This window comes from Myotis yumanensis, unplaced genomic scaffold (genome assembly GCF_028538775.1).
Source record: "Myotis yumanensis isolate MYYU_CA2020_CCGP unplaced genomic scaffold, mMyoYum1.0.hap1 SCAF_7, whole genome shotgun sequence".
Lineage (NCBI taxonomy): Eukaryota > Metazoa > Chordata > Mammalia > Chiroptera > Vespertilionidae > Myotis > Myotis yumanensis.
In genome coordinates, this window is record NW_027223758.1 from 14,754,219 (window position 1) to 14,780,627 (window position 26,409).

General features: G+C 42.2%; 1 protein-coding gene across 6 annotated transcripts in view; it reads left to right on the plus strand.

Annotated features, from left to right (window-relative positions):
• The window catches only part of FOXA2 (forkhead box A2), a 69,880-nt gene extending 65,225 nt beyond the window's left edge, over positions 1 to 4,655 (plus strand). For 5 of the 6 annotated variants that reach the window (XR_011472100.1, XR_011472098.1, XR_011472097.1 and 2 more), the window contains one exon: positions 4,278 to 4,655. The gene's annotated coding sequence lies outside the window, so the exon portion shown is untranslated. Of the gene's footprint in view, positions 1 to 229; positions 591 to 4,277 lie in introns of those variants that run through there. The other variant, XR_011472101.1, reaches the window with a different exon arrangement.
• The last annotated feature ends 21,754 nt before the right edge of the window (positions 4,656 to 26,409 follow it).

Here is a 26,409-nt window from a genome sequence, read left to right on the forward strand (position 1 = left end):
TAATATTTGTTAATAATGTTATTAACAAATAATATTTGATAAGTATGGAGTGAACTCTAATATATAATTAATCTGAAAAAAGAAGTAGGCAAAATTAATTTAAATATTTAATTTAATTTAATATAGCCAAACATTGTCAGTATTCAATCAATATAAAATTATTAATGAGATTTTTACTTGTTTTTGCATATTAAATCATCAAAATCTAACGTGTGTTTTACACTCACAGCACATCTCTGTTTGGACCTGCAACCTCTGAAGTACTTCACAGTTATCTAAGATTTTGAGACTGTGATTGACTGTCAGTAACTGCAATAGCAGAAAGGAAATGACGCATCAGGGTGTCTACTGTACTTGGTTCAACTACTGGACAACTTTTATGTATGTTCGGAACCACTTGGGTATATGAATCTACTCTTTCAATTGCAAAATGAAATCTAAATACAGAGCAACTGTATCTGAAGTGACTTTAGCATTTATATTGAGATGCACTCTAAGTGTAAAATTTACCCCAGATTCCTAGTACATAATACAGAAGAATGCAAAATATTTTATTACTTTTATATTGATTATATGTTGAAATTATGCTATTTTGGATGTATTGTTTTCAATAAAATGTATAATTAAAATTAACTTCACCTCTGTAATTTTACTTTATTTACGTGTTTTCTAGAAAACAAATATATATTTATAAATAATAGCCACACATATCATACATCAAATATATACCCACAGAGTATTCATTTTAGGTTTTCACAGAACAAAGGAAACTTCAATAAATATCAAATAATCCACATGTACAGGTTGTACTCTCTGATCATAATGAAATAAAATAAGAAATTAGTAACAACAACAAAAAAGCTTTAAACATCTCCTTGGCCCCTTGAAAGATATATTTAAAATGTACTATATAGTCACGGGGATTGAGAGAGATTTTAAAATTACAAACTATTTAAAAATAAAAGTGTCAAATGTCAACATTTGTGTCTCATAGCTAAAGTAGCATTTAAAGTTTTGCATAATTTTGAATACATATAATAGTAAGCAAGACATATTGAAAACCAAAGACCAATGAGCATAACTAAACATATAAGGAAAAAAATAGAAAATAATAATATAATAAAACCAAAGCAACAAGAAAGAAGGACATAAGAGCGGTTGGATGGGAAATCAATGAAACAGCCCAAATCTCTACTAAAATGAGATTTAAAAAAAAAAAATTATCTTAGAGAGATGAAGGGAGAGAGAGAGAGAGAGATCTGTTGCCTCCTATATGTGCTGTGACCAGGGATTGAACCTGCATCCTGGCTATGAGCTCTTATCAGAAATCAAACCCGCCACCTTTTGGTATACTGGATGATGCTTCAACCAACCAAAAAGATTGGCTAAAATCAATTCTTTAATAACTAGAGGCCTGGTGCACAAAATTCATGCACAGAGGAGGGGTCCCCTTAGCCCAGCCTGCACCCTCTCCAATCCGGGACCCCTTGGGGGACATTCCTCTCACAATCCTGGACTATTGGCTCCTAATTGCTCACCTCCCTGCCAGCCTGGTCACTCCTAACTGCTCCTGCCGCCAGCCTGGTTGCCTCTTACTGCCTCGCTGCTGGCCTGGTCACCCCATGCAGCCTGCTGTTCAGTTGTTTGGTCGTCCCCCACTAACCCCTCTGCCAGCCTGGTCATTCCACACAGCCTGCTTGTTCAGTTGTTTGGTCCTCTCTCACTAACCCCCCTGCTGGCCTGATCATAGGCGGCCACCTTGTGAGGGTGTGAGGGTTAATTTGCATATTACCTCTTTATATATAGGATTGGCATGATAAAGGTGGGCATGAAATTCTGTTCACTCAAACACTTTAAGACTAGATTAAATGGACAATGGCACAAGAAAAATAGTAGTCCTTGACTGAAAGAATCAAAGGAAAGAAGCTGATATGAATCAAAGAAAGTACTTCCACTCCCCAAAACATGCCTGTCAGCACAGATGGCACCATGCACACCTTATGTGATCTACATATATGTCCCACACTGCATATGAAACACACGCTGGAGTGTCTATACGAGTTTGGGAGCCAGAACACAGACAGAGGAGCAAGGTGAAATAATAATATAAAGTAAATCAAGAGGGGCCATGTGTGAACATGATGTGCCTGAGTATTATTATTATTTCAATTCTTTGTACTTGAGAAGATATATAACATTCCTTTCAAATAATTTTTGGGCAACCTTCACAGCCAATGCTTTTATCCTTCTTTCTTGAATGAAAAAAATATGGTAATGCAATATTTGAGTGTGTCACTTCCCAATGGTTTCTCCTGTTTTGTAGTTTCCAACAGCAAAGCTCTTTAGAATTGAAATGGCTTTTAATTCCCCAGGATATATTCTCAGTGCCTAGATGTTTACTAAATCAGTAGTGCTTAGCTGCTACTGATTGATTCTAGATGATAATACCTGATGCTAGCCTAGATGTGTGTGTGTGTGTGTGTGTGTGTGTGTGTGTGTGAGAGAGAGAGAGAGAGAGAGAGAGAGAGAGAGAGAGAGAGAGAGGTGTGTGTTAAGGAGGGATACATTTCCTTGGCTTCTTTGCTTCTGTAGATGCAATAAAAAACTAATTTTAGGGTTTATCTGCTGGGCACAACATCTTAATTTCATAGCTGGAAATGATTTAATTTAGGCATTGGAGGCTGGGGTGAGCCACGCACTGCCTATAAAAGAGGATAGAGGCACCTGATGGTCTGAAATAACTGATTGATCAAGTCATCGCTTTTCCCTAACATATCCAGGTAATGGCCATACCTCCTTTTGCATTGGGCCTGTAGGCCCCCTCCACATCAGCTCTATGCCCTCTTCCTTTGTCTGCAAACAGAGGAGAGGGGCAGTAGGTTGGAGTCCCAGACTCGGTTGGCCTCCAGGTATGTTTCCATTGGTCGTAAGGGCCAGGCTGAGCTTGATTTGCTTCGGTACATAAAGATAAGAAGCTAAGGGCCCCTTCCGAAAGCAAACACCTTTAATTTGCACCACCACCTCGCTGTGATTCAGCGGATGGAATTTATGAGGGTGTTAACCCTTTTCCACAAAAGTAGCAAATGAGTCAGTCCTAATAGGAAATAGAAATCCACAGCAGACTCTCTGAAGCCCACGGGAAACTTCACTGAGAGGGCTGCCACCCCTCCAGCGTGTCCCCCAGAAGTAAGAGTACAGAGTGGCCCAGATCTTTTAAGGAGAAGCAACTCTACCAGCAAAACAAGTCTTTGCATGTGCCAAGTCCTGCTGACCCCTCTCAGCAGTGGGAATTCAGACAAAACTTCAGGAATGCTTTGCGGGGCAGCTATGGTGCATTCAAAGCAGAAAAAACGGCCTTAATCTTTGCAAAACCAACAAAGATAAGCAATAGCTTTAGATGGGTTGAAATTAGCCAGCGCACTGCTACACAATGTCCTTGGGACTATTATCCAGGCTCTGACCGCGGAATGGCACTGCTCAAGTATGCTGGCAATGTTTAACAAACCATCTGTCTTGTACCTGTTCCCGCTGAACAGGAGCCTTTGTCTGAGCCGGGGCCCCATCCAGCATGTCTGCTGTCTGCTCAGCAGCCAGGGAAATCTCCTTGCTGCGTTGTATTCATTTCACAGGTCTCTTGATGATGGTTTGTCCTCCACCGAGCGGCTGCTGCTGGAACCTCAGTTTTGAAAAGTGGGGTGTGGATCTGTTTCAGTCTATCTATTATTTCACACACCACCATGATGTCAAAGCCTTCCTTGCTTATTTGATTTTTTCCCCCTGATTTTCTTCTTTGAAGAGGAATTCCAACATTCATTCAAAAGTAACTCTTGATGATTTTGTTTTTTATCTTGGTTATTTGTTCTTACATTGGAAGCCCCTCACTCTCTCATATATATTTTTTTGTTCCTCAGTAAAATATTTTCTGCTTAAATATCACACTTTCAGGAGTTTACTGGTTGGTATATAAGTATTAGGCTAAATCATTTGAACTTAATGCTTTCATGGGTCTAAACCGGTCAGATACTGGCATTTTCATATGGTTCAACATATGTTTATATATATATATATATATATATATATATATATATATATTCTTTTTTTTCCTTGTAAAATTGCCCATTTTGTTTTACAGCACAGGCATGAGAAGATAACTAATCCAAATCATGGTTTTCATTTAAAAAAAATATTGATAAAGCAAATTTTTCTTTTCAGAATTTATTTCTCCTGTTCTGCCTCCCCCTGCTCAGAAGTAAAATGTTCCCATCTTCTTTTTCCAGGTGCCACAATATTCATATAATTATGACCACCAGGCACACCTTCACATTGGCAATGGAGGGAATCCCCTCGGACATCAGAGCCATCCTTGAAACTCACTCATCTGGCCCTTACACCAGCAGACAGGAGACCGAGGCCTGGACGACAGTCATCACCCAGCTGCCCTATCCCTGGCTCTCACTTGGACTCTCCAGACAAGAGATTCTTATCTATCAAAGGGACTACATTTGTTGAGACAAATACTGGGTTAGGTGCATGGGGGACTCAAAATGCCTAGAGTATAAAGTTGGGAACAGCTCTGTGTTTATAGTTCTTTGAATATAGGTTTACAGTTGTGAGTACATAAAATACAGAGTTAATAAAGCTATTGTAATAACCTATTGATTGTCTTTTTCCATACTAACAACCCTAAAATCCCTTTTGCCTGCCCCTGTGCGTGTCTGCTTCTGCTCCTACCACAGGAGTTTTGGTTACATTTACTTCATTATTATCATTCCCACAGGCACAACCTCAGCACAGTTTTGTCTTTAGAGCAGATATACCTCATAAAGGTATTCAGATACCTATGCTGTCTTTCCAGAAGAAAATTGGAAAACGAGACAGTCACCATTAATACAGCAGCACAACAAATTTTGTCCTTAAATTTAAAATTTCAGCCGAAACCGGTTTGGCTCAGTGGATAGAGCGTCGGCCTGCGGACTCAAGGGTCCCAGGTTCGATTCCGGTCAAGGGCATGTACCTGGGTTGCGGGCACATCCCCAGTAGGAGGTGTGCAGGAGGCAGCTGATCGATGTTTCTCTCTCATCGATGTTTCTGGCTCTCTGTCCCTCTCTCTTCCTCTCTGTAAAAAATCAATAAAATATATTAAAAAAAAAAAAAATTTAAAATTTCAGTGAAGCCAGGGAGGAAAGCAGAGATAGGGGGTGGGGGAATCTCTTAAGATTTTCACTCTCAGAGTTTCTAGGCAAAGGGAAACCAATGTGGGAGTGTTCTGTTCAATTGGTGGTCCCATTGGAGGCTGGAGGAAAGAGAGATTTCTTCAAATTTTTAATCTCATCTTTCAATTTTTGTATACATAATATGTTTTGTAAGGTAACCTAATATTAAATTCATGATGTGTTAATGCACTTTATTTTTAAAATTTTTAATTATTTGATTGATTTTAGAAAGAGAAGAAGGGAGGGAGGTAGAGAGAGAGAGAAACATCAAATTTTCTGTTCCACTTATTTATGCCTTTATTTGTTGACTAGAGGCCTGATGCACAAAATTCGTGCAAGGGGCTCGGCCTTCGCAGCCCTGGCTTTGTCTAGAAGGACGTCCAGTCTAATTAGCATATTATGCTTTTATTATTATAGATTCTTATATGTACCCTGACCAGGGTTCAAACTGCACCTTGGCATACTGGACAAAGCTCTAACCAACTGGCCAGAGTATATTAATATGTTTCATTACAATATATGTTGTTTATTAAACAATCATATAGCTTTATAACATATAAACATCAATAACATTATAGATAAATAATTATAGGTAACTTATTCATGAATATGTTCATTCATCTGACATCTGGACTGCTTCCACCTCTTGGCTGTGGTGAACAATACTGCTATGGACATGGGTGTACATGTGTTTGTTTGAATCCCTGTTTTCAGTTCTTTTGGAGTGGAATTGTTGTGTAGTATAGTAATTCTATAGTAAATTTTTTGAGGGACCACCAAACTGCCTCCATAGGAGCCACACCCTTCTTCTTGCCCACCAGCATGTACAAGTTCCAATTTCTTACCTCTACCTCAACATTTATATTCCTTTTTCTAAAAAAAACCCATATGGACATATGGCCCGCCCAGGGGGTGTGAAGTGGTATCTCATTGTGCTTTTGATTTGCACATTCCAGGAGTCGTTCTTTGTTTATAGGACCTTTGGAATGAACATCAAGGACAAGGTATGCATGCACTCTCTGCTAATTGTCAGGCACAATCTGTGGGGCCCTCCACAGATGCTCCTGACATCTCTTGAAAGCTACCATATGCTGCAAGTTCTGATACCTCAATGGGGTCCTTCTTCCTAAATGATATCATTGCCACAGGGGGCTCTAGGGGTAGGAGGGGCAGGTGTGTATCTGATAGTAAGGAGTATAAAAAAGAGGTCTTAACTCTAGGCAGAGGGAGTGAGGCCCTGAGTCCAGAGACCAGGGATGGCCAGGCTTTGGGAAGTCAGGGGAAAGGGCATATTTCCAGGTAGATGATCCCACAGTGGGCCAGATTCCTGAAGCCTTAACTGAACCGGAGAGGCCCAGAGTGTGTTCTGAGTCCCCAGGTCAGCGGGACATCCTGATGCAAGAGCAGGCAGGAAGCCACAGAACACAGCAAGATTTTGAATATGGGAGGAGCAGATGGGAAGTGTAGGGTCAAGACAGGGATCTTGGGGTCCAAAATACATGGGCAGATTTACAAAAAAAGAAATTCCAGAGCAATCCTTGCCTGTGAGCCTGCAACCATCCCTCCTCTGCCTTGAGTTTGATGATGGTTCTCATCTTGGTTGCATATTAGAATCACCTGAGGAGCTTTAAAGACTCCCAATAGCCAGGCCAATGAAATAAGGCTCACTTGTGTGTAAGACCCAGCGTCAGTCAGTATCTTAAAGTTCCCCTGGTGACTCCAAAGGACAGTCAAGGATAAGGCAAGTAGATTTTTAAGTTTAAAATAATAGATTTAAAAAGTAGACTTTATTAGATTTTTTAAAATTATTATAAAACAAGCAAAGGCATACTATAGAAGTTTGGATGAAATGAAGATGTTGACAGAAGAGGTCACCTGCAGCCTCCTGGCCTTCTGGCTGCTGTAGATGATGCAGCCTGGGCCCAATTTGGGGCTTCGTTCTTGGAACGGTGCATGAGGGCTGGCAGCCAGAGCAGGGCTGTGCTGTGGGGGACACACAGGATGCTATGTATTTTCTGGGTTCCCAGAGCGGTGGCAGACCCGGCGAAGGCTGCACTCAATAACTGTGTGTAGGATGACTGAATGGAGGCAGGAAGGCATGAATTCATGAAAAGCAGTTCGAGACACGGTCCCTGCCCTCTAGGAACTTACAAAAGGGCAGCTGAATAGGCATTACAATGACAATAATTGGATGGCAATAATAGTCACTGCATCAGTGACTCTGTGTGTCTGTGCACGCAGCCCTGCAGCCAGGGAAACCAGGGGAGAGTTTTTGAAAACTCTGTTTGGTAGCTATGGCTTCTCTTATCTTTATTAATGTCCTGCAAGGCACTGACACACTGCCCTGTCTTGATAAAACAGGTAAACAGGAGCGGAGCAAAACCCAATAAAGCAGATTGCCAGTGGCACCCAGGGCCCACCTGGGTGGTCACACAGAGGTCAGTGAGGGAGGAGGAAACTGCCTCTCCGATGGGAGTTATTCTGTTGACTGTTTGCTTCTTTTCTTGTTTGCTAAAAGTTTCCTAAGTTCTCCAGCCTGCAGATAAATTAAGTTGATAAGCCAAGAGCTCCTTGCCAATTACAGCTTCCTCCTCTGAAACAGTAGGGGTGATGCAAAGAACACTTCTAGGCCATGAGGGAGCTGGAGGCTTGTCTTGTTGTCAATGATCTCTATGACCTTAAAAATAACCATAACTTTCCTCACTGCAAAGCAGGCAGCAGTTTCTGTTCTGCTTTCCTTGGCTGGTGGTTGTACAAATTCAGTGAGATAGAATTACTGATCCAAAAGGTACCTTTTACTCCTTAGGTGTTTTTAGACCCTGTTAATTATAGGGCTAAGGGCCTCCCAGGTCCCTCGGACACAGAGTAGACCACAGGCTGGGTGTAGTGACTCGCTGGGCTGCAGTCATGACCACTGCTGCCTCTTATATGCTGGGGGATGTAGGCAGCCACCAGTCGCCGGTAAGTAATAGATTTCTACAAGAATACCAATGAGCCATTTACACATGCAACTTTATTAGCCACTGCTGCTATTTTAATTTTTCCTCTTTTCCATCTATTACTCCCAGCTACTCTTTTCTGTTCAGAGAGGAAAATGGCCTTTTCCCTCATGGCTCATTCCCCTTTTTAAAATTTGTTTGTTTTGTTTTTAAAACCCAGATTAAAATGTGTTTGGGTGGCTTTAAATGGCTGGCAAGTTGGTGATGAAACTGAGGTGAAGACCTTGAACCCTGACTTCCAGACTAGGTCCCTTCCATGGAAAAGTATTGCTGAATTGTTTACTCTGAGCCTCCAGAGTGACTGCCACCCCGTGCTGTAAGACCTGGTGTTGGGCTGGCAGGGGCTGGATTGCAACTAGCTTGTCTCTATGCCATTTGAAAAGCTGGTATCTCAATTAGCTTTGAAATTTTAAATTTTATACCATTTTAAGATTTTATTTATTTTTCTATGTACTTTTATTTCAAAAATGAATTAGAAATCCTGACATGTTTCTGAACTTCTTGAGAGGAGAGAAGTAGTAGATTAAAATAGAAATCTTATTGGACCCAGAGAGAGAAGATATTATACTTATCTTAGCTCTGCTGATAAATTGGGCCATGACTTACTAATTCCTCTCTTTGGGCCTCATTTTTCTTATCTGTAGAATGGGAAGGTTGGACTGTTTCTGAGTACTTAAACTAAATAATAATAATAATAATAATAATAATAATGCTCCTGGAGACATCCAACATGGCAAAGAAGGTGGAGCTGCATTCACCTCCAATGATCACATAAAAATTACAAATAATTTGTAGAAAAATTAACCTAGATGATCATCTGAAGACTAATTGAATAGAAGTCTTATAACTACAAATATGCAGAAGAAGCCATATCAAGACTGGTAGGAAGGGCAGAGATGCAAAATAGGCTGGCTTTGCTCCCACATTGAGAATCAGAAGGGATATCTCAGTTGCAGAGGTCTCCTTGAAGAGTGAGGTGGTCTCAACATCACACTGAGCTCCCCAGCCCAGACCACCAGTGCTGGGAAGAGGAGTCCACAAAGCACCTGGCTGTGAAAATCAGTGGGATTCCATTTGCCTGGGTGAGACAGAGGCTGTTAGAAGCCCAGCATCCTCTTAAAGGGACAGTCCACTCTCACTAGCAGCCACTCAACCTGGGCTCCAGGGGAGAAATGGCAGCTCTAAGGGAGCTGGAGATATACATGGGGAGACTGAATTGTGTGACATTAGGGAGAGGGCTGGAGGGACAGCCACCAATATCCCTGTGCTGAGTTCCACTCTCACAACACCCATGGATGCCATGGTGGGTTGAGCATTATCCCACCATGGTATCAACCTGGAGAGATGCACTAGGCCTACCATCCCAACTACCTGCAGGCCTGTGGGCTCTGCCTTTGGAGACCAGCCTGAGCCCTTATTGCATTCTTTTATAAAATACCCTCAAAGAGTAATGGACAAGCTCAGGGGGTGCCAGAGAAACACAGGGAGGGACTGAGTTGTGTGGTTTTAGAGTGAGGGCCATCTTCTCACATGCTCGATGGGTGACAACATTCCTGTCCTGAGCTCTCCCTCTCCATGGCCAGATCTTAATCTCTCTATCCTAAAGAAATATGTTGGCTAACCTCTGAGACTCCACCCCACTCACTGCAGAAGTCCGAAGGCCTCAGGTGGATGGTAGCTGACCTCTGTGCACCCAGAGACTTCAACTGGTGCCGAATTTGAATCTGCATAAACCAAATGAACACCACTCTCCCTGAGTACCTACCTCATGCAATTTGTGTACTGTGTGAGGCTCTTTCAGTAGTTGAGCATAATGGGCAGATGACAGGCAATGATGGGTCTCAGGGCAGTTTGGCATTTTGCTGACATGCCCTAAGCCCAGTTTTAATGATCATCTGAAGACTAACTGAATAGAAGTTTTATAGCTACAGATACACAGAAGAAGATATTGTTCCAAATTGCTTCCAAAACATTCATATCATAGGGTACCAGAAGATAACTGAGATATTCCTTCTGAGTCTCAATGTGGGAACAAAGCCAGCCCATTTTGCATCTCCGCCCTTTCTACCAGTCTTGACATGGCTTCTTCTGTATATCTGTAGTTATAAGACTTCTATTCAGTTAGTCTTCAGATGATCATCTAGGTTAATTTTTCTCCATCTGCATTTTGAGAGAGTCCCAAACAAGATGAACTCAAAGGGGCCCACATTAAGGTCAAAGACAAAGAGAGACTTGTAAAAGCAGCATGAGAAATACAAATAGTTACCTATAAAATAACTCCCCTAAGAGTGTCAGCTGATTTCTAAACAGAGACTTCTCAGGCCAGAAGGGATTACAAAAAATATTCAAAGTAATGAAAAGCAGGGACTTATAACCAAAACTAATCTAACCATCAAGGCTAATATTTACATTTGAAGGTGAAATAAAAAGCTTCCCAGACAATAAAAAGATGAAGGAGTTCATCATCACCAAACCAATATTACTGAAAATGTTAAAGGGACTTCTTTAAGAAGAAAGAAAATTTAAAAAGAGGAACATAAATATGAATAATAAAAATGCAATAAATACCTATCAGGATTTACTTCAATATTTAAATGAAGTAAAGGCTTCAATTAAAAGAAATAGGGGTAGCTGAATGGATAAAAATAAAGATTCATATATATGCTATCTACAAGATTCAAAGTCACATACAAACTGGAAGTTAAAGGATGGAAAAAGATATATCATGCAAATGTAAACAAAAAAACAAACAAAAAAGCTGGGGTAGGAATATCAGACAAAATACACTTTATTTATTTTATCCTTACCTGAGGATATGTTTATTAATTTTAGAGAGAGGAAGTAAGGGGGGGGGGGGAGAAACATCAATGTGAGAGAGAATCATTGATCAGTTGCTTACCATACATACCTCGACCAGGGATCAAGCACACAACCTACATATGTGCCCTAATTAGGAATCAAAACAGCAACCTTTTGGTGTACAGGATGACACTCCAACCAACTGAGTGACCTGGCCAGGGCAGATGAAATACACTTTAAAACAAAGGCTACAATTAGAAACAAACAAGGATATTACACAATGATAAAGAGAATATAACACTTTTAATCCTTTATGCACTCAACACAGGAGCACCTAAATATGTAAAGCAAATATTGATGGACATAAAGCGAGAGATTGACAGTAATACAGTCATAGTAAGGGTCTTTATTACCTCATGACATCAATGGATAGATCTTCCAGATGGCCATTAGACATATGAAAAGATGCTCAGTGTCACTAATTATCAGAGAAATGTGAATTAAAACCACAATGAGATATCATTTCACTCCTATTAGATTGGCTATCATCAATAAATCAACAAACAAGTGTTGGCGAGGATGTGGAGAAAAGGGAATCCTCATTCACAGTTAGTGGAAATGTAAACTGGTGCAGCTACTATGGAAAACATCATGGACAGTCCTCAAAAAATTAAAAATGAAACTGCCTTATAACCCAGCAATTCCACTTCTGAGGATATAGCAAAAAAAACCCCACAAACCCCAAACACAATTGGAAAGGATATGTGCACCCTCATGTTCATTGTAGCATTATTTATAATAGCCAAGATATGGAAGCAACCCAGGGCCCAAGACTGACAAGTAGATAAAAAAGCTGTGCTACATATATACAATGGAATATTACCTGGCCATAAAAACAAATGTATTTTTACCATTTGCAACAAAGTGGATGAACCTAGAGGGTATCATCCTAAGTGAAATAAGTGAGACAGAAAGACAAATACCATACAATTTCATATATAACTGAAATCTAAAAAACAAAATAAACAAAAGAGGAACAGACTCATTCCTAGGTAGAGAGAAGAGACTGATGTTGTCAGAAGGGAAGGTGATTGGTGGGTTGAGTGAAAAAGGTGAAGGTTATAGGAGTTTGAATTGAAAGTGTCAAAATAGTCATTCAGTATAGGGAATATAGTCAATAATATTATAATAACTACATACGGTGCCAGGTGGATACTGGAAATATCTTGGTGATCACTTTGTAAAGAGTATGATTGTCTAACCACTATGCTGTACATATAAAAGTAACACAAAATAATATTAAATGTCAAGTGTAATTGAAATATAAAGTTTAAAAAAATGCTCCTATTTTCAAAGAAATTATTATGCATAGACCTTGATGAATACAAGCCAAAACACAGAGCTTTTATTAGTTTAATAACTAGCTGGCATACTACTTCTTACTTTATATTTATAACATTTGCTCATTATAAGAGAATAAATATGATTATTTTATGGTTAACATATAAACTTAGCTTTTATTATATAAAAAGTTAAATTTGGGGTCTTAGACCACAATTGCAAATCATGTCAGCTTCAGCAAACAATTTTGAAAACCAATGTTATTGGTTTCACAGTCTGTGTAAAGTTTTTATTTGCAGCACGGAGAAGCTGCAAGTGATACCTTTTCGAAGATCCATCTGCCTGCAATCTCGGTGTTCCTGAGTCCAGGAATGGACAGTGGAAGCTGCATTCTGTAGTTGCCCCCAACCAGTCTTCATGTGGAGGGGTCTCCAGTGTGCTCCACCTCAGTGGAGTGTGCATTCTATTTGCATCTCCAGTTTCAAAATTATTTCTAGACTATATAAATAATAATATGGAAAAAGAATCCAAGCAAATGTTTTCTGGCCCCTAAAACACATCCCAGGAAAGCAAAATAAACAAAATTTTAAAACCTGAGCTGTCCTTAGTAGTTGGTCTAGACAGCAAACATCTATATGGAAAAATGAAAATATTTTGACACTGTACTTTACATTAACTGTGAAGCATTAAGACAATAAACTGTTGGCTTCTTTTTTATGTTTTTAAATTTATTTATTATCTAACATTTTACATATGTCTCCTTTCCCCCCCGATTGACCCCCCCCACCAGCCATTCCAACCTGGGCCAAGCCCCCGCCACCCCAGTGTCTGTGTCCATTGCTTGGCTTCTTTTGTAATCCTGCATTCAGTAGGATAATGTAATGCAGCCCTGTGGGTCCATTTCTGATAGGAGGCCCTCAGAGTCTTCAACAAATCAGTGCAGAATCAATTTCATTTTCTATCCCTTGCCTCCAGACCAGCAGGTTCTCAACCTGTGGGTCGAGACCCCTTTGGGGGTCTAAAGACCCTTTCACAGGGGTGGCCTAAGACCATCGGAAAACACATATATAATTACATATTGTTTTTGTGATTAATCACTATGCTTTAATTATGTTCAATTTGTAACAATGAAATTGGGGGTCACCACAACATGAGGAACTGTATTAAAAGGTCGGCATTAGGAAGGTTGAGAACCACTGCACCCTCAGTCTCTGCCCTCATGCTACCAGGAAAAGAAAACTTTTATCAGATAGCTTGATTGGGCATTCTCACCCAAGATGACCAGAATCATGTGCTTGGCCCCCAGAACGCTCTGCTCGCTGATGTTGCCACTTTCTTGCCCCCTGTAATGCCTACTTAGGAACACTTCTGTTTTCTGTCATTGGAACAGAGGGCATCATCTGGTTTTGAGACTATGAATGGCGTTACATCATATGCACTTAACACCCAGGCAGGTTGTGCTTACGCTCAGCTGCCATCCCACTAGGCGAGAGGGGCTGCAGCTCTGCTGCTCCCTTAGCATTCCTTCCCGTGTGGTCCTGCCTTCTATAGTGATCTTATTTCCCTCCACTCTCCTGTACAAGGTTGAGCAAACCAAACTCTTGTTTCCCCAAATATGTTGTGCCCCTCTTCACATTCTGTGCCCCCACTGGTGTCATTCCCTCGGCCTGGGGCTCCTTTCCAGGCCTCGGTGCCTCCTCTCCCTTCAGAACTTTGTTCACACCCCACGTGGCATCTGCTCTCAGCAACACTCACACTGCCCTGTGAGGGCCACCTTGTGGCTTTATCCCACTGGACACTTTTGGATGTCTCTTCGGTCATCACATCAAGCAGATACAGGATAATCAATTGTTGGCTGTTAAATTCAAAATGGGAATTTCAAAGGCTTCCTTAGTTTCCTGCAAGCTTTGAGTAGAGGTTTCCTCAGGCTGCTCCCACTCCCACCTACTACATAACAAAGGAGAAGAATGACTTCTTTGTTCTCTGGGGCAAACTTTTAAAAATCTTGCTCAGCCTGCCCCCTATAAAAGGCTTATCTTCACTGCTGGTAGGAAACAGTTTTATTCCTTCCTGTTTGCTGTTCCTTGCTCCTCAAGTCCCCTCAATGCAGGTCCCTCCCTGGCACCAGGTAAGGTCACCCGCGAGTGTTGGAGCCCATCTGTCATCTGACGCGCTATCTTTACAGCCAGGAAAGGTCGGGTGTGGCCACCCAGACTCTGGTGTTGCTTCTAGAAACACCTCACGAATCCACCTCCTTACCTCCCAGGTGAGGTATCTTCTTGATCATTTGATTTTGCAGCTCCCTTCATTTCCCATTGACTATCTTTTTCCAACACTTTATATTTAGAGTTTATTTATGGTAATTATTATTTTAGAATTTTGCAACCGCCTTTGACATTTACTAAGACCTGCACAGGTGTCAGATATCATCACTGGCTGTGGGAAGTGGCTTATTTGGGCTTCAGTCATCAGCTGTTTTGTCATGGTTGATCACCTTGAAGGTTTCAGAAAATAAGGTGATAAGATATGTCTTTGCTGTCTCGTGAAAGGATTCCTGCATTTTGAAAAATGTAGTGACAACTCAAGATAAAGCTTTCTATTATAAAAGCTTTTCTGGCTTGTGTGGCTCAGTTGGTTGAGCGTCATCCCCTCCACCAAAAAGTTAAAGGTTTGATTCCCCAAGTCAGTCACGTGCCTGGGTTTCAGGCTCTATCCCCAGTAGGAGGCGTCCAGGAGGCCGCCCATCGATGTTTTGCTTTCACATTGATGTTTTTCTCTATCTCCCTCTCCTCTCCTCTCTCTCTAAAAATAAACTTTAAAAAATCTTTAAAAAATAAAATATTGCAGCAGAATAAAATGTTTTTTATACCCATGGTCTCCCACAATGTTCTTTTCTCTCTTTCCATTTTATGGTCATGGGAAGCCTGAAGTAAGAGTGCCTCAGGGATGTTGCGTAAGACCAGAAGCAGGGATATAGTGAATGTTAGTGTCAAAGGATGTTGGAAGATTAGAGAACCGTTACCAGCCAGTCCACCTAAGAAGACGAGCACAATCCCCACAGAAGAGGGACCATGATGGAGGAGTTTGGGGAAATCTATAAGAAGGTATTTCCTGTGTGTATGTACAACTCTGGGTGTCCAATTCAGTTCTTGGTAAGCAGGGCTGAGGGTCTGAAAGGTGAGCTGGACACAGAGTAGAGGAAAACCCCAGGGAACACTTGTACCTCCTTCTGTCCATCATTGGATCCAACCCTTTAGCAATCTTCTGAGAATAAAGGTCATTGCTTTGCTTCTACAGCCCAAACCTTGTGCAAATTCCTCTCAGAACAATACTAGAGAGAGGATTCTGGAGAATATAATTCCCAACTAAACCAAGTTGACACAGCACATACCATCACACATGTGTTAAAACTGGAAAATTGCTTGGTCTAAGCAGCAGAGGTGGGGTAGGTAACAAGGCCATTGCTGAGAGAAGCCACAGGAAGAGGAGAGAACATAGTGCAGAGCATCAGCTGGGCATGCAGCCAAGCAGGATGGGAAGAGGAGTGAGACTGGGTCGGAGAGGACAGTGCAAAGCCAAGGCCATGAAAGTATGTCTTCATCTTTGATGACTAGAGCACATGGAGGGCTGCTGATGACTGTGATAGTTTGAAGATAAATGCCTTGAGCTGACTGCAGGTGGTTTCTATTGTGAGACAAATCAATGCTTTTCTGGGAAGTGGTTACAGAAGGATTCCCCTGGGAATGGAAGATCTCTAAATATCCCATTTTTCTACTCCTCACACTTTGTGCCCTTGGTAGATACATCTGAACCATAGACATCTACCTCCCAACTTGTTGTGAAGATTAACTAAGACACATAGATGGCATTTATTGGTGGCTAGTATGATTATGCCTATTGTTTTTAGGTAGTTAAAGAGAAAAGGTTGGTGACTTTCCCAAAACACTGGCCACTGGCAAAACTGAAAGTCAAACCCATGTGTCCTGATTCAAAGTCCAGTGTGTTGTTCATTTCACCTGGTAACAGGGTGGCAGCAATTGTGTTCTGTCTTATACCAAAATAACAATGTAGTCACTCCGTTTATAGAGCATGCTTTTGGAGTTGGTTTTCTGCTGTTGAGAATGGATTACCGTGATCTTGTCCACATTTTTTCATAATGCCCTTTACAAATTGGCCAATGATAGCACCCATGCAAGTGACAGTGAAATAAAGCTTCTGGCTGAGTGAGCTTTCAAGCCCAAGCCTATAGCCAAGTCTCCTGGGCTGATTGACCCTAAGAGGGGAACATCAGGGCCCAGGGTCAATGTTTTGGTGGCTAGTGATGAAGAGAAGCAACAAAGACTCCAAACAGGGGATAAAGGGGAAGGATTGTTCATGGCACAGAAGAAAAATAGCAGCCATTTCAAGGATGGTATAAGAAGACTTATAGTTTGGGGCTTCCCTACATCATCTCTGCACACCTTCTCAGCCTCTTTACATTCCCCCTTTTCTGAAATATCCCCTTGCTGGGGTCCAATCCCAGCAGGTCCAGGGGTCCCCAAAGGTGTGGACGGAGTCGGTGAAGAAGGAATGACACGAAGACAGCCTTCAGTTGGTCAGCAGCCTAGTCAGGACCTATAGCCAGGATCTCCAGCCAAAGTTCTGGTCGGAGTTCTGGTCAGGAACTGATGAGGATCTGACATTTATTGTCTTATTACATCCGTATTTATACCAGCCGATTCCAATCCCGTCAATTTCTATAACAAGGGTTAAGGTGTTTCTCATCTCCATTCCAGGGAGTAAAGACCATGTAGCTTAATTACCCGCCTGGAACTTAATTAAGGGGTTGTATCCCCTCCCTAACCTCAGGGAAAGATCCTCACCTGGGGAAACAACCTTTCTCGGAGAGGTGACCTTGGTTAAAACACATGGCGCTAAAGGGAGCAAACATATTAAAAACAGTATGCTACATACGCCAGGTCCACTGAAACACATGCTGTGCAGATGCCTCTTTCCTGCAGCGACTGCGTCAAGCAGCAAGGATGGACCGGCCTCTGGCATCCCCTGTCTGAGTATTCTATGCACTCTTGCTTTACTGACCACTCTGATCATGAAGGAAACACTTTCCTGTCAAGGTCTTAGAGAAAGGCAAACTTTTTGTGGGTAGAACAGACAGCTATTGGATTAGGACAAAGATGTTACACTGAGGTGATTAAATTTTTCTAGAATTGCTCTGGGTTTCCTTCAATGGCAAGGGTGACCCTTTCAGGTACCAGGACTATCAGGTGGAGGGGAAGGTAGAAGTATAGCTGGGGCTTCATGAAGGTCACCATTGAGCTGCAGAAGGCTGTAGAATTCGGTCAAAAATGCATCTTCAGCTTTACTTTCTCTGCTGTTCTCACAGGAAATCTTTTGACAAGGGAGGAAGCTGGGATGGGCACCGAGAAAGGGATTCAGGTCTGTGGGCTGTTCCAGATGAAAGCTGCTATTTGTAGAGGAAATTGTGTTCTTAGAAGCAAGTAGTCCATTGGATAGCTATTTGGGGGCCCTTGATATAAAAAAGGCAAGAGAAAAAGCTTTGCCTGTGAAAACAGCATTAGCAAAACATCTGCTGAGCACGCAGAGGGCTCCCGGTCCCTGGTAGAGGTGGGGGACAAGAAGGTCAGTAAACAAGATCCGAAGCAGGTGTGTTCCAAGCAGCCCGTGTTGTCTCATGTCTCTACCCACACCACCCAGGTTCTAAATGAGGACAAGTAGGCCACGTGGGAAAGGCAGCTGCTGCTATCAAGAGGGTGAGGTGCCCATCAGATTACCCAAGCACAACACCTGTGACCTTGCTCTAAAGAAGAGAAAGGTTATGAACCATCATCATTGGGAGCTTTCTGCAGCTGAGGACACAAGATGGCAAGATGAGTGCTGGGGGGCCCCCTATTTGCAGGCAGGTGTTTCTTGGAAATCCTCTCAGCGTTTCATTACCGGAGCCATCTGCCTGTGAAATCATTACTCATGCTGGGGAGAGTGTCTGAGGCTTTAACTCTACTTGCGTGACCAACAGCCATCTATTCCGCTTTGGGATAAAGGAACTTCCACTGTGTCATGCCTGGGACACTTAATCAATGGAAGAACAACCTCTCTTCGCTACAACAGCTGAGAAAAAGAACAAAAACTGTTTCTGATACTTGTGGACAGATTTTCATATTCCAAAACACAGTCACATCCATTACCCCATTTCACAGCACCCCTATTCAGTTGTGATCATTGCCATCACTGAGCAGATGAGAAGCTGAGGCTCAGAGATGTACACTGAACTCATGTGTGGAGTGGTCCAGGGGACTGACCCGAGAGTTAGAGCTCCACTCAGCTCACATTGTGGCTGGGTAATGCTGAGCAGTCCTCATCTCTGAAACTGTTTCCTTGTCTATTGAATGGAGGTGATAGTCACACCTATTTCATGGACTTTTTTGAGTTTTAAGAATTAAGTGTGAAGTTCATAGAGTAATGGTTGGCACCAATAAGAGCTCAATACATAAATATTAGCAGTTTCTATTCTCAGTATCTCCTTCATGCTTTCCTATCGGGGTTTCCAAGGTCACTGAGGTCTCCATTGTGTCACCTCTACCCCTTCTCACTTGAATGAACCTATGTCTAAGGCAGTCTTAATTCTGGCCTTCCTTCATAATCAATTGCTGCAGCCTGCAGCCTTTGGAAGTTATTTCTATAGCATCTCTGATAACAGACCAACCAGCATCACCTCCATGATACTGGACCGGGATCCTTCCCATCCCTTTGCTCCTGGGCTCTGCACTGTCCATGATAGATTCCACCTCAGGGCATGCTTTCACTCTACCACCTTATAAAACCAGAGAATGACAATGTTGGGTAACTTACCAATGGGGGCTAAATAATAAGAAAATTTAAAGCCATTTAGTGCAGTCTAGATTTCAGAATGAGCCTGAATATTGGCAGTTTATTCAAAAACAATGGTGTCTTAGTTGGCTGAGCTGCTATAACAAAATACCACAGACTAGGTGACTTAAATAACACATGTATATATCTTACAGTTCTGGAGACCAAAAAGTCCAAGGTCAAAATGTTCAAAGACTCTGTGTTAGATGAGAGCTCTCTTCCTAGCTTTTAGTATCCTCACTTGGCAGGGAGATGTAGAGACAGAAGGACAGAGAAAGCAAGCAAGCTCTCTGATATCTTCTTACATGGACACTAATCCCATCATGAGGACTCCACCCTCATAGCCTTATCTACACCTAATCCTCTCCCAAAGGCCCCACCTGTAAATATCATCACTTTGGTACTTAGAGCTTCAACATATGAATTTTAGGGGAACATAAATAAACAATTAGTCCATAACAAATGAGGATTATTTTGTTTTAATTCAAGATATGGAACAGAGTCCTGCCAGTCCCACTCAGTGGTTGAGCATCGACTTATGAACCAGGAGGTCATGGTTCAATTACCAGTCAGGGCACATGCCCAGGTTGTGAGCTCGATCCCCAGTAGGGGGCATGCAGGAGGCAGCCAATCAATTATTCTCATCATTGATGTCTCTCTCTCTCTCTCTCTCTCTTCCTCTCTGAAATCAATAAAAATGTATTTAAAAGAATATGGAACAGAGTCCATGAGCTTGTTGTTCTAAGCGTTCTCTTCACTGGGGGCAGAGAGAGGCACACTCTGTTCATGTCCAGAGATTGTGGAAGAACCTCTCTCTTTGTCCTGGACTCTCAGTGATTGATCTTGAGGAAGTAACCTAGCACATTCTAAATAGATGCAAAACTTGGTTCCTGTACAAACCAAACAGTGCCATTTATTTATGTTCTTCCAAAGTAATCATGAAATTCTCCCCTCACTCATGTAAAAGGCTCCAAAAAGTCTTGTGGAGAAGGAGCGGGATTTTGCCATCATGGCTCAGGGATTGTGATCACTCAGCAGGGAGGTAGGTTTGCCCATGGGGGAGAGGCAAACTACTTCTGATGACTGTTCCCTGTGATTATGTAATGAAAACCTTCAAAAGTAAAGAAAGGTTGAATGAATGTTTCTGGGAACACCCACATGTGCACCACGCAGATCTTGTAGTTGTTAAAGTTTCCCTTTAGTTACTTTCTCACACACCCCTCTACCTATCTGTCAGCTTTCCCCATGCATTTCAAAATAAGTTTTACACAATCAGGAATTTCATCCCTAGCCCAACAGTGTGTGTTTTATTATGACTAGCGTTCAATATTTGCTTGCAGTTTTTTAAGGCAAAAATTGACATGTAGTGAAATGCATTAATCTTTCTTTCACCAGCCACTGGATTTTGATAAATATAGACATCTCTGTAAGGCAACTCCCTACCAAGATTGAACATTCTTATCACCCTAGAAGGTTCTCTCCTGTTTTTAGCCAGTCTGTATTGTTTTGCCTTTTCCCCCGAGGCTACTGCTATTCCTAAAGTTTTTAGCATAGGTTAGTTTTTCATAGTTTAGAACATTATATAAACGGAACCATACAGTAGATAGAGCCTGCTTCCTCTCACCCAGCATAGTATTTTTGAGATTCGTCTATGTTGCTACATGTATCATCAGTTCATCATTTTTCGTTGCTGAGTAGTATTCCATTGTATGGATGTACCACAGTTTCTCCCTTCACCTGTTGATGGACACTTGGATTGTTTCCAGCTTGGTGTTATAAATGGGTTAAGGGTTTAAGGTTTATCCTAAGAGTGTATCACAGGTAAACTCTCAAATTTAGATGTGCATGAAATTATCCAGAATGTATATTTTATGTTTGAAACATTGTTCTAGGGCTGAAGAACTGCTTGGCCTAAGGCTGTGCCCCTTTCCAAGGGCATCTCCTAACATGTGCCTGATTAACACGGAGGTAAAGACTCGACTCGCCTCTTATCCCCAACCAAGTGGGAAACACCCTGAAGGTCAGCTCTGTCCCAGAACTCTCCATGGGAACAGCTAGAGCTTTTCTGGAATTCCCTCTGCCTGATCTACTTCCTTTTTTCCCCTCTTGCAGGTCTATATCTCAATTCCTAATACATGTCTTGTTAGTTTCCATTTCAGTGACTGCTTCCTACAGAACTCAACTTGCAACATCTGTGTAGTCAAATTTATCCTTAAAATCCCATCAGCAGGGCCTCACTGGAGGCTGATATTGCTCCTTTCACTGGGTCCCAGGGGCCAGCATTCTCTTCAGTCAGTAGAGAGAACAGGTATTCAGTTGAACTGGACCAAGAGCTTGCATTTAGGGGCTATTGTATAAGCAAATGCACCTTCTTAAAACCCAAGGGTGAGATACTTATATCCTGAGAGGCACACAGGCCTGGGGAAGGTTATCAGAAAAACGCAGGTCCCCGTTCCCCTCACTGGGTTGTGGTGCATGGGGTCAATCAGCGAGGTGAATGCCTGCAATTTTGACATAGTCTCCCTCCTTCCTGTGCTGAGCACATCACTGAATTTGCTGGAATTTCTTGCCACTCCACAGAAAGAACAACTTTTCTTGACTCTTTTTCTCTTGTGTTCTAGATTGTGTCCTGTGAGAAAACAGACCTAGAGGGAGCCACTGTTTTAAGAGCCGTAGGTTGTTATGGGGCATCCCAAATGCCTGTGTTTCCGTGTTTCCCAGATGGGGGTTATTTCAAATGTCATGTCTTGGCGTATACATTTAGGATGTGAACAGTGCAATCAGGAAAACCTCCCCTCTTTCTGGAAAGCAGTTATTAAATTGTTATTATATCTCTGAATCGCATTTAAAGCTGAGAAATATGGTGAGGAAAAGATATAAAACTGAGGAGGTGGGGCAGAGATCTTAGTCCCCTGGAGCAACCCCACCAGTGGTTCTTACACTTTAGCAGGTCGCAGGATTCCCCTGAGCTTATTAAAACACAGATCCCTGGCCCTCACTGCAAGAGTTTCTGAAAGAGTAGGTCTTGGGTAGAGGCTGAAAATTTGCATTTTTAATAAGTTCCTAGGTCCGTGGTCGGCAAACTGCGGCTCGCGAGCCACATGCGGCTCTTTGGCCCCTTGAGTGTGGCTCTTCCTAAGCCTTAGGAGTACCCTAATTAAGTTAATAACAATGTACCTACCTATATAGTTTAAGTTTAAAAAATTTGGCTCTCAAAAGAAATTTCAACTGTTGTACTGTTGATATTTGGCTCTGTTGACTAATGAGTTTGCCGACCACTGTCCTAGGTGATGTTGATGCTGCTGGTCCAGGTTGCACACTGAGAATCACTGATACAAGGCATGAGCTGCTGCAAGGGCATGGCTTCATTGAATGAAATGTGTAAAAATGTGCAAACAGAGATGTCAGGAGTTTAAACATGCTAAGAACATGAATGTATAAAGCACTTATTTCACTTCCTTGTTCTTCATTCTAGGATGACCACAGCCAATCCAAATGAGCTCCCCATGCTACTGGGAAGATGAGCTCCAACAAGGAGCCATATGGCCCACATGGCCACATGCAAATCCTTTGCAATGGAACCTCCCAGAGCTGACGAGGGCCTTCTTCCACTTTTAAAGTAAATTTTGCAGCCTCAAGGTCTTTTGAAGCCTGTCCCTCCAAGCTAGAATATACTTATATTGCAAGTAGAAGGCACGAAAGAGAACTGTGGTTGATCTAAGATCAACCTTCTTATCTTATTATCCAGTGTTTGGATGTTTCCATGACTAGGGCTCTGCCTACAAGTTGTGTTGACCTCCATTGGCCCCAATCATGAGCCTCCTTTCTCTTCCCTCCACTTGTGCCTCAGGGAAGTCTGTTGTAGCTGATGCTGTACATGCCCTGCCCATATACCCTTAGCCCATCAGAGGTCACTTGGAGACAGTTCTCCCACAAGTCGATGCTTCCTCTGTGCGAAGGGTATTCTTGGAACTGAGGAGAGTGCTCCCCAGTACATGGGGTGGTCAGAGTGTTGGAGAGTTTCCACCTCCAGGAAGGACCCTCAAACAATGAAGGACAGGAGTTGGTGGTCCAGAAACCCAGGTTCCTTTCCCATTAGTGGGACAATCCTGGAGTGGGTTCTGTGCAGTTTCTCTGTGGGTGTCCCTACAGGGTTAAGCTCCAGTCATCCACAGCAGTGTGTGAGCATAATCTGTCCTCCCTTCCCTGTCTCACTTCTCCTTTCACTCACTCTGTTTCCTGGGATCACATTCCAAAAAAAAAAACCACCCACAGATACTTGACTTAGGGGCTGCTCTTGGGATATCCTAAACTAAGATTTCTGGTGTCCCACCAGAAAATAAGGCTGAACAACACAGATCTAATTTCCCCATTTTAAAAATTCAAGAAGACTGTCAATATTAACTACAATCAATACATCATTATCAATACATCAATTTAGCCTCCATTATCTGCCTCGAATGTCCGTTTAATTATCGTTTAAATCTTAAGGAGTAAATCAGATAATTTTGCCCCCAAAATAACAATATCTTTTACTTATGTCCTTTGTGTACACTGAAATATATTTGAATTTGTACTTAACCAACACCGCTGCCCCCTTTTAAAGCTAAAGATTGTATTCTGCAGCGACTGCACATGTAGAGGAACAAAGATGGATTTTTTTACTGTAGAGTCAACTCTAAGCTTAAACACAAATCTGTGGTTGATAAACCTGTGAGGAGATGGACAATGTAGGGTATACAGTTTTGTTATGCTCCCTGAATGAAGAGCATTTTAAGAAGTAAAGGCTGATCATGCCACAGACCCTGCTCACTATGTTAACTGATAACATTATTTGAATTGGAAGCTTTCCACATTCTAATGCCCAGGGGTTCTGAAATCACCAGCTTTTTCTGCCTGTGGAGAGTTTTCAGATCTGGGACAAAGCTCTACCAGGATGTAAGGATTTAGGCATTTCATCCCATGGCATTTAAATGCGACGCACACTTTCATCTGCTGCTGTATATATATGCCGTGCGAGTCTTATTTTCGGAGCTGCTTCTCAATAGCAGGAACCATATTGTCTTTTTTTATTCCCTCTAGAGCTAAGTGTTGTGGAGTCCATAGTAGTTAACTGGTGAACTTGAGAGCAGTTAAATAATTTCCGTAAGAATAAAATCAGGCTGCAGGGCACAGGATGCAATAACAAGCAGCTAGTCTACCCCTAAACACTGGTTGCACAATCTAATCCTTCTGGGATTCTAATTATCTGTCTATTGTTACAGTTCCAAGACGATGAAGCAAGTCAGTCAACTTTCACTTCCTCATCTGTTAAAAAAAAAGAGAGAGATGGCAATAAGATCTGTCATCGTCTAGTATGCCCTAGATGTTGTAAAGACCAATTGGATAAAATCTTTAAAGGCATTTTGACTCTGCGCAAAGGGAGACATATAAACACATGGTAGTGCCATGTTTTGTTTTAAATATGTTTTTATTGATTATATTTTGATCAGCTGCCTCCTGGGGCACCCCACTGGGGATTGAGCCCACAACCCTGGCATGTGTCCTGACTGGGAATCGAACCTGCGACCTCTTGGCGTATGGGACGCCGCTCAACCAACTGAGCACAATGGCCGGGCAGTAATATTTTTACTGATAGTGTCCTCATGCACAATCAACAATCAGCAAACTTTCCATGTACTCAGCTCCTAGAGAAAAGCTCTGTCCTTTAATGGCTGAAAAGTTTAAAATCTCTGTCCCTTTGTAAGCCAGGCTTCAAAGATGTACTTTTTATTCACTTGTTTTGAACTCTTCTTAAAGGACAATGGGACATTCATGGCTTATATCTTAACAGCCAGCTTATGTTCACAAGGGACTGGCAGGAAGTTGGCTGCACAAACCCAAGAACATTTTCCAAAGCTGAAGGCAAAGCATCGATTTGGGGGGTTTGGATAGCTTGTTCCTAGGAGGGAGGCAGCTTCACAGAGTCAGGTAAACGGCCAGGTAGCAAGAAGTTTTCATGAGGTTCCCATTTACCCTAACTCCAGTCTGTTGACACCCAAGCTACTTACTCTGAGGGTTTTCCATAAAAAAAAAAAAAAAAAAAAAAAGGCTGTCAGGGACACCTGCATTTTAGTTTCTGAGATGGAAATTTCATAATATACCCATGGGTGATTCTCTAAGCTAAGTTTTGAGAACATAATACTCCATTGCTGTTATACCAAAGTAGTCCCTTCCTGGTCCACATTAAAACAAACAAAGTCAGCCCTAACTGGTTTGGCTCAGTGGATAGAGCGCCGGCCTGTGAACTGAAGGGTCCCGTGTTTGTATTCCAGTCAAGGGCACATGCCTGTGTTGCGGGCTCCATCCACAGTAGGAGGAGTGCAGGAGGCAGCTGATCCAGGATTCTCTCTCATCATTGATGTTTCTATCTCTCTCACTCTCTCCACTCCTCTCTGGAATGAATATATATATATATATATATATATATATATATATATAATTAAAAGCAAACAAACAAACAAAACAAAAACCAGATAGAGTTTAGCTTTTTTTTCTGGTTGGGGGAAAGATAACACATGGGGAAGGAAGGGTTAGGGGTTTCCTAATTACATCTCCTAGCCTTGCTGTGCTGAACTCTGGCAGAAAACACACAGAAACACCCAGGACTCTAGCTGGGTAGGTGGAGGGCCCAGAGGGGGTGGGGCACAACCTGGGGCTAGGTGGTGTGTTCACGGGGCAGGACCCGGGTGGAGGGCAGTGCCCAGGTCCAGATCAGGCTCTTGCGGGCACGGGCACTACGCTGCGAGGAAGCCAGGGGCTCATTGGTACCTGGCTGTGACTGCAGCCGCCCAATGGCAAACACTGGCTATCAAAGCCCTGTCAGCACTCCTGAATGGGACAAAGAAAAGGCGCATTAATGATTAACTCTGCTAAAAGCTCTGGCTTTTGTATTCCCATGCTGCCTGGCCTATCTGGCTGCCATGTGACCAGCCCAGGCCATTTTCTCGCAGATTGGGGAAAGCTAGTGAGCAAACACAGGTGGTTCCTAGTCAGCCTGCTGTCAGGGACAACCGTGGCCAGCACCAGCTATGCCTGGCAAAATTAGCTGCTCTGTTTGTCTCCAGTTTTGCTTCCTGGTGCTCTTACTTTCTAAGTCACATGCCACTTTGCACGCATTTTTCATTGTGCAA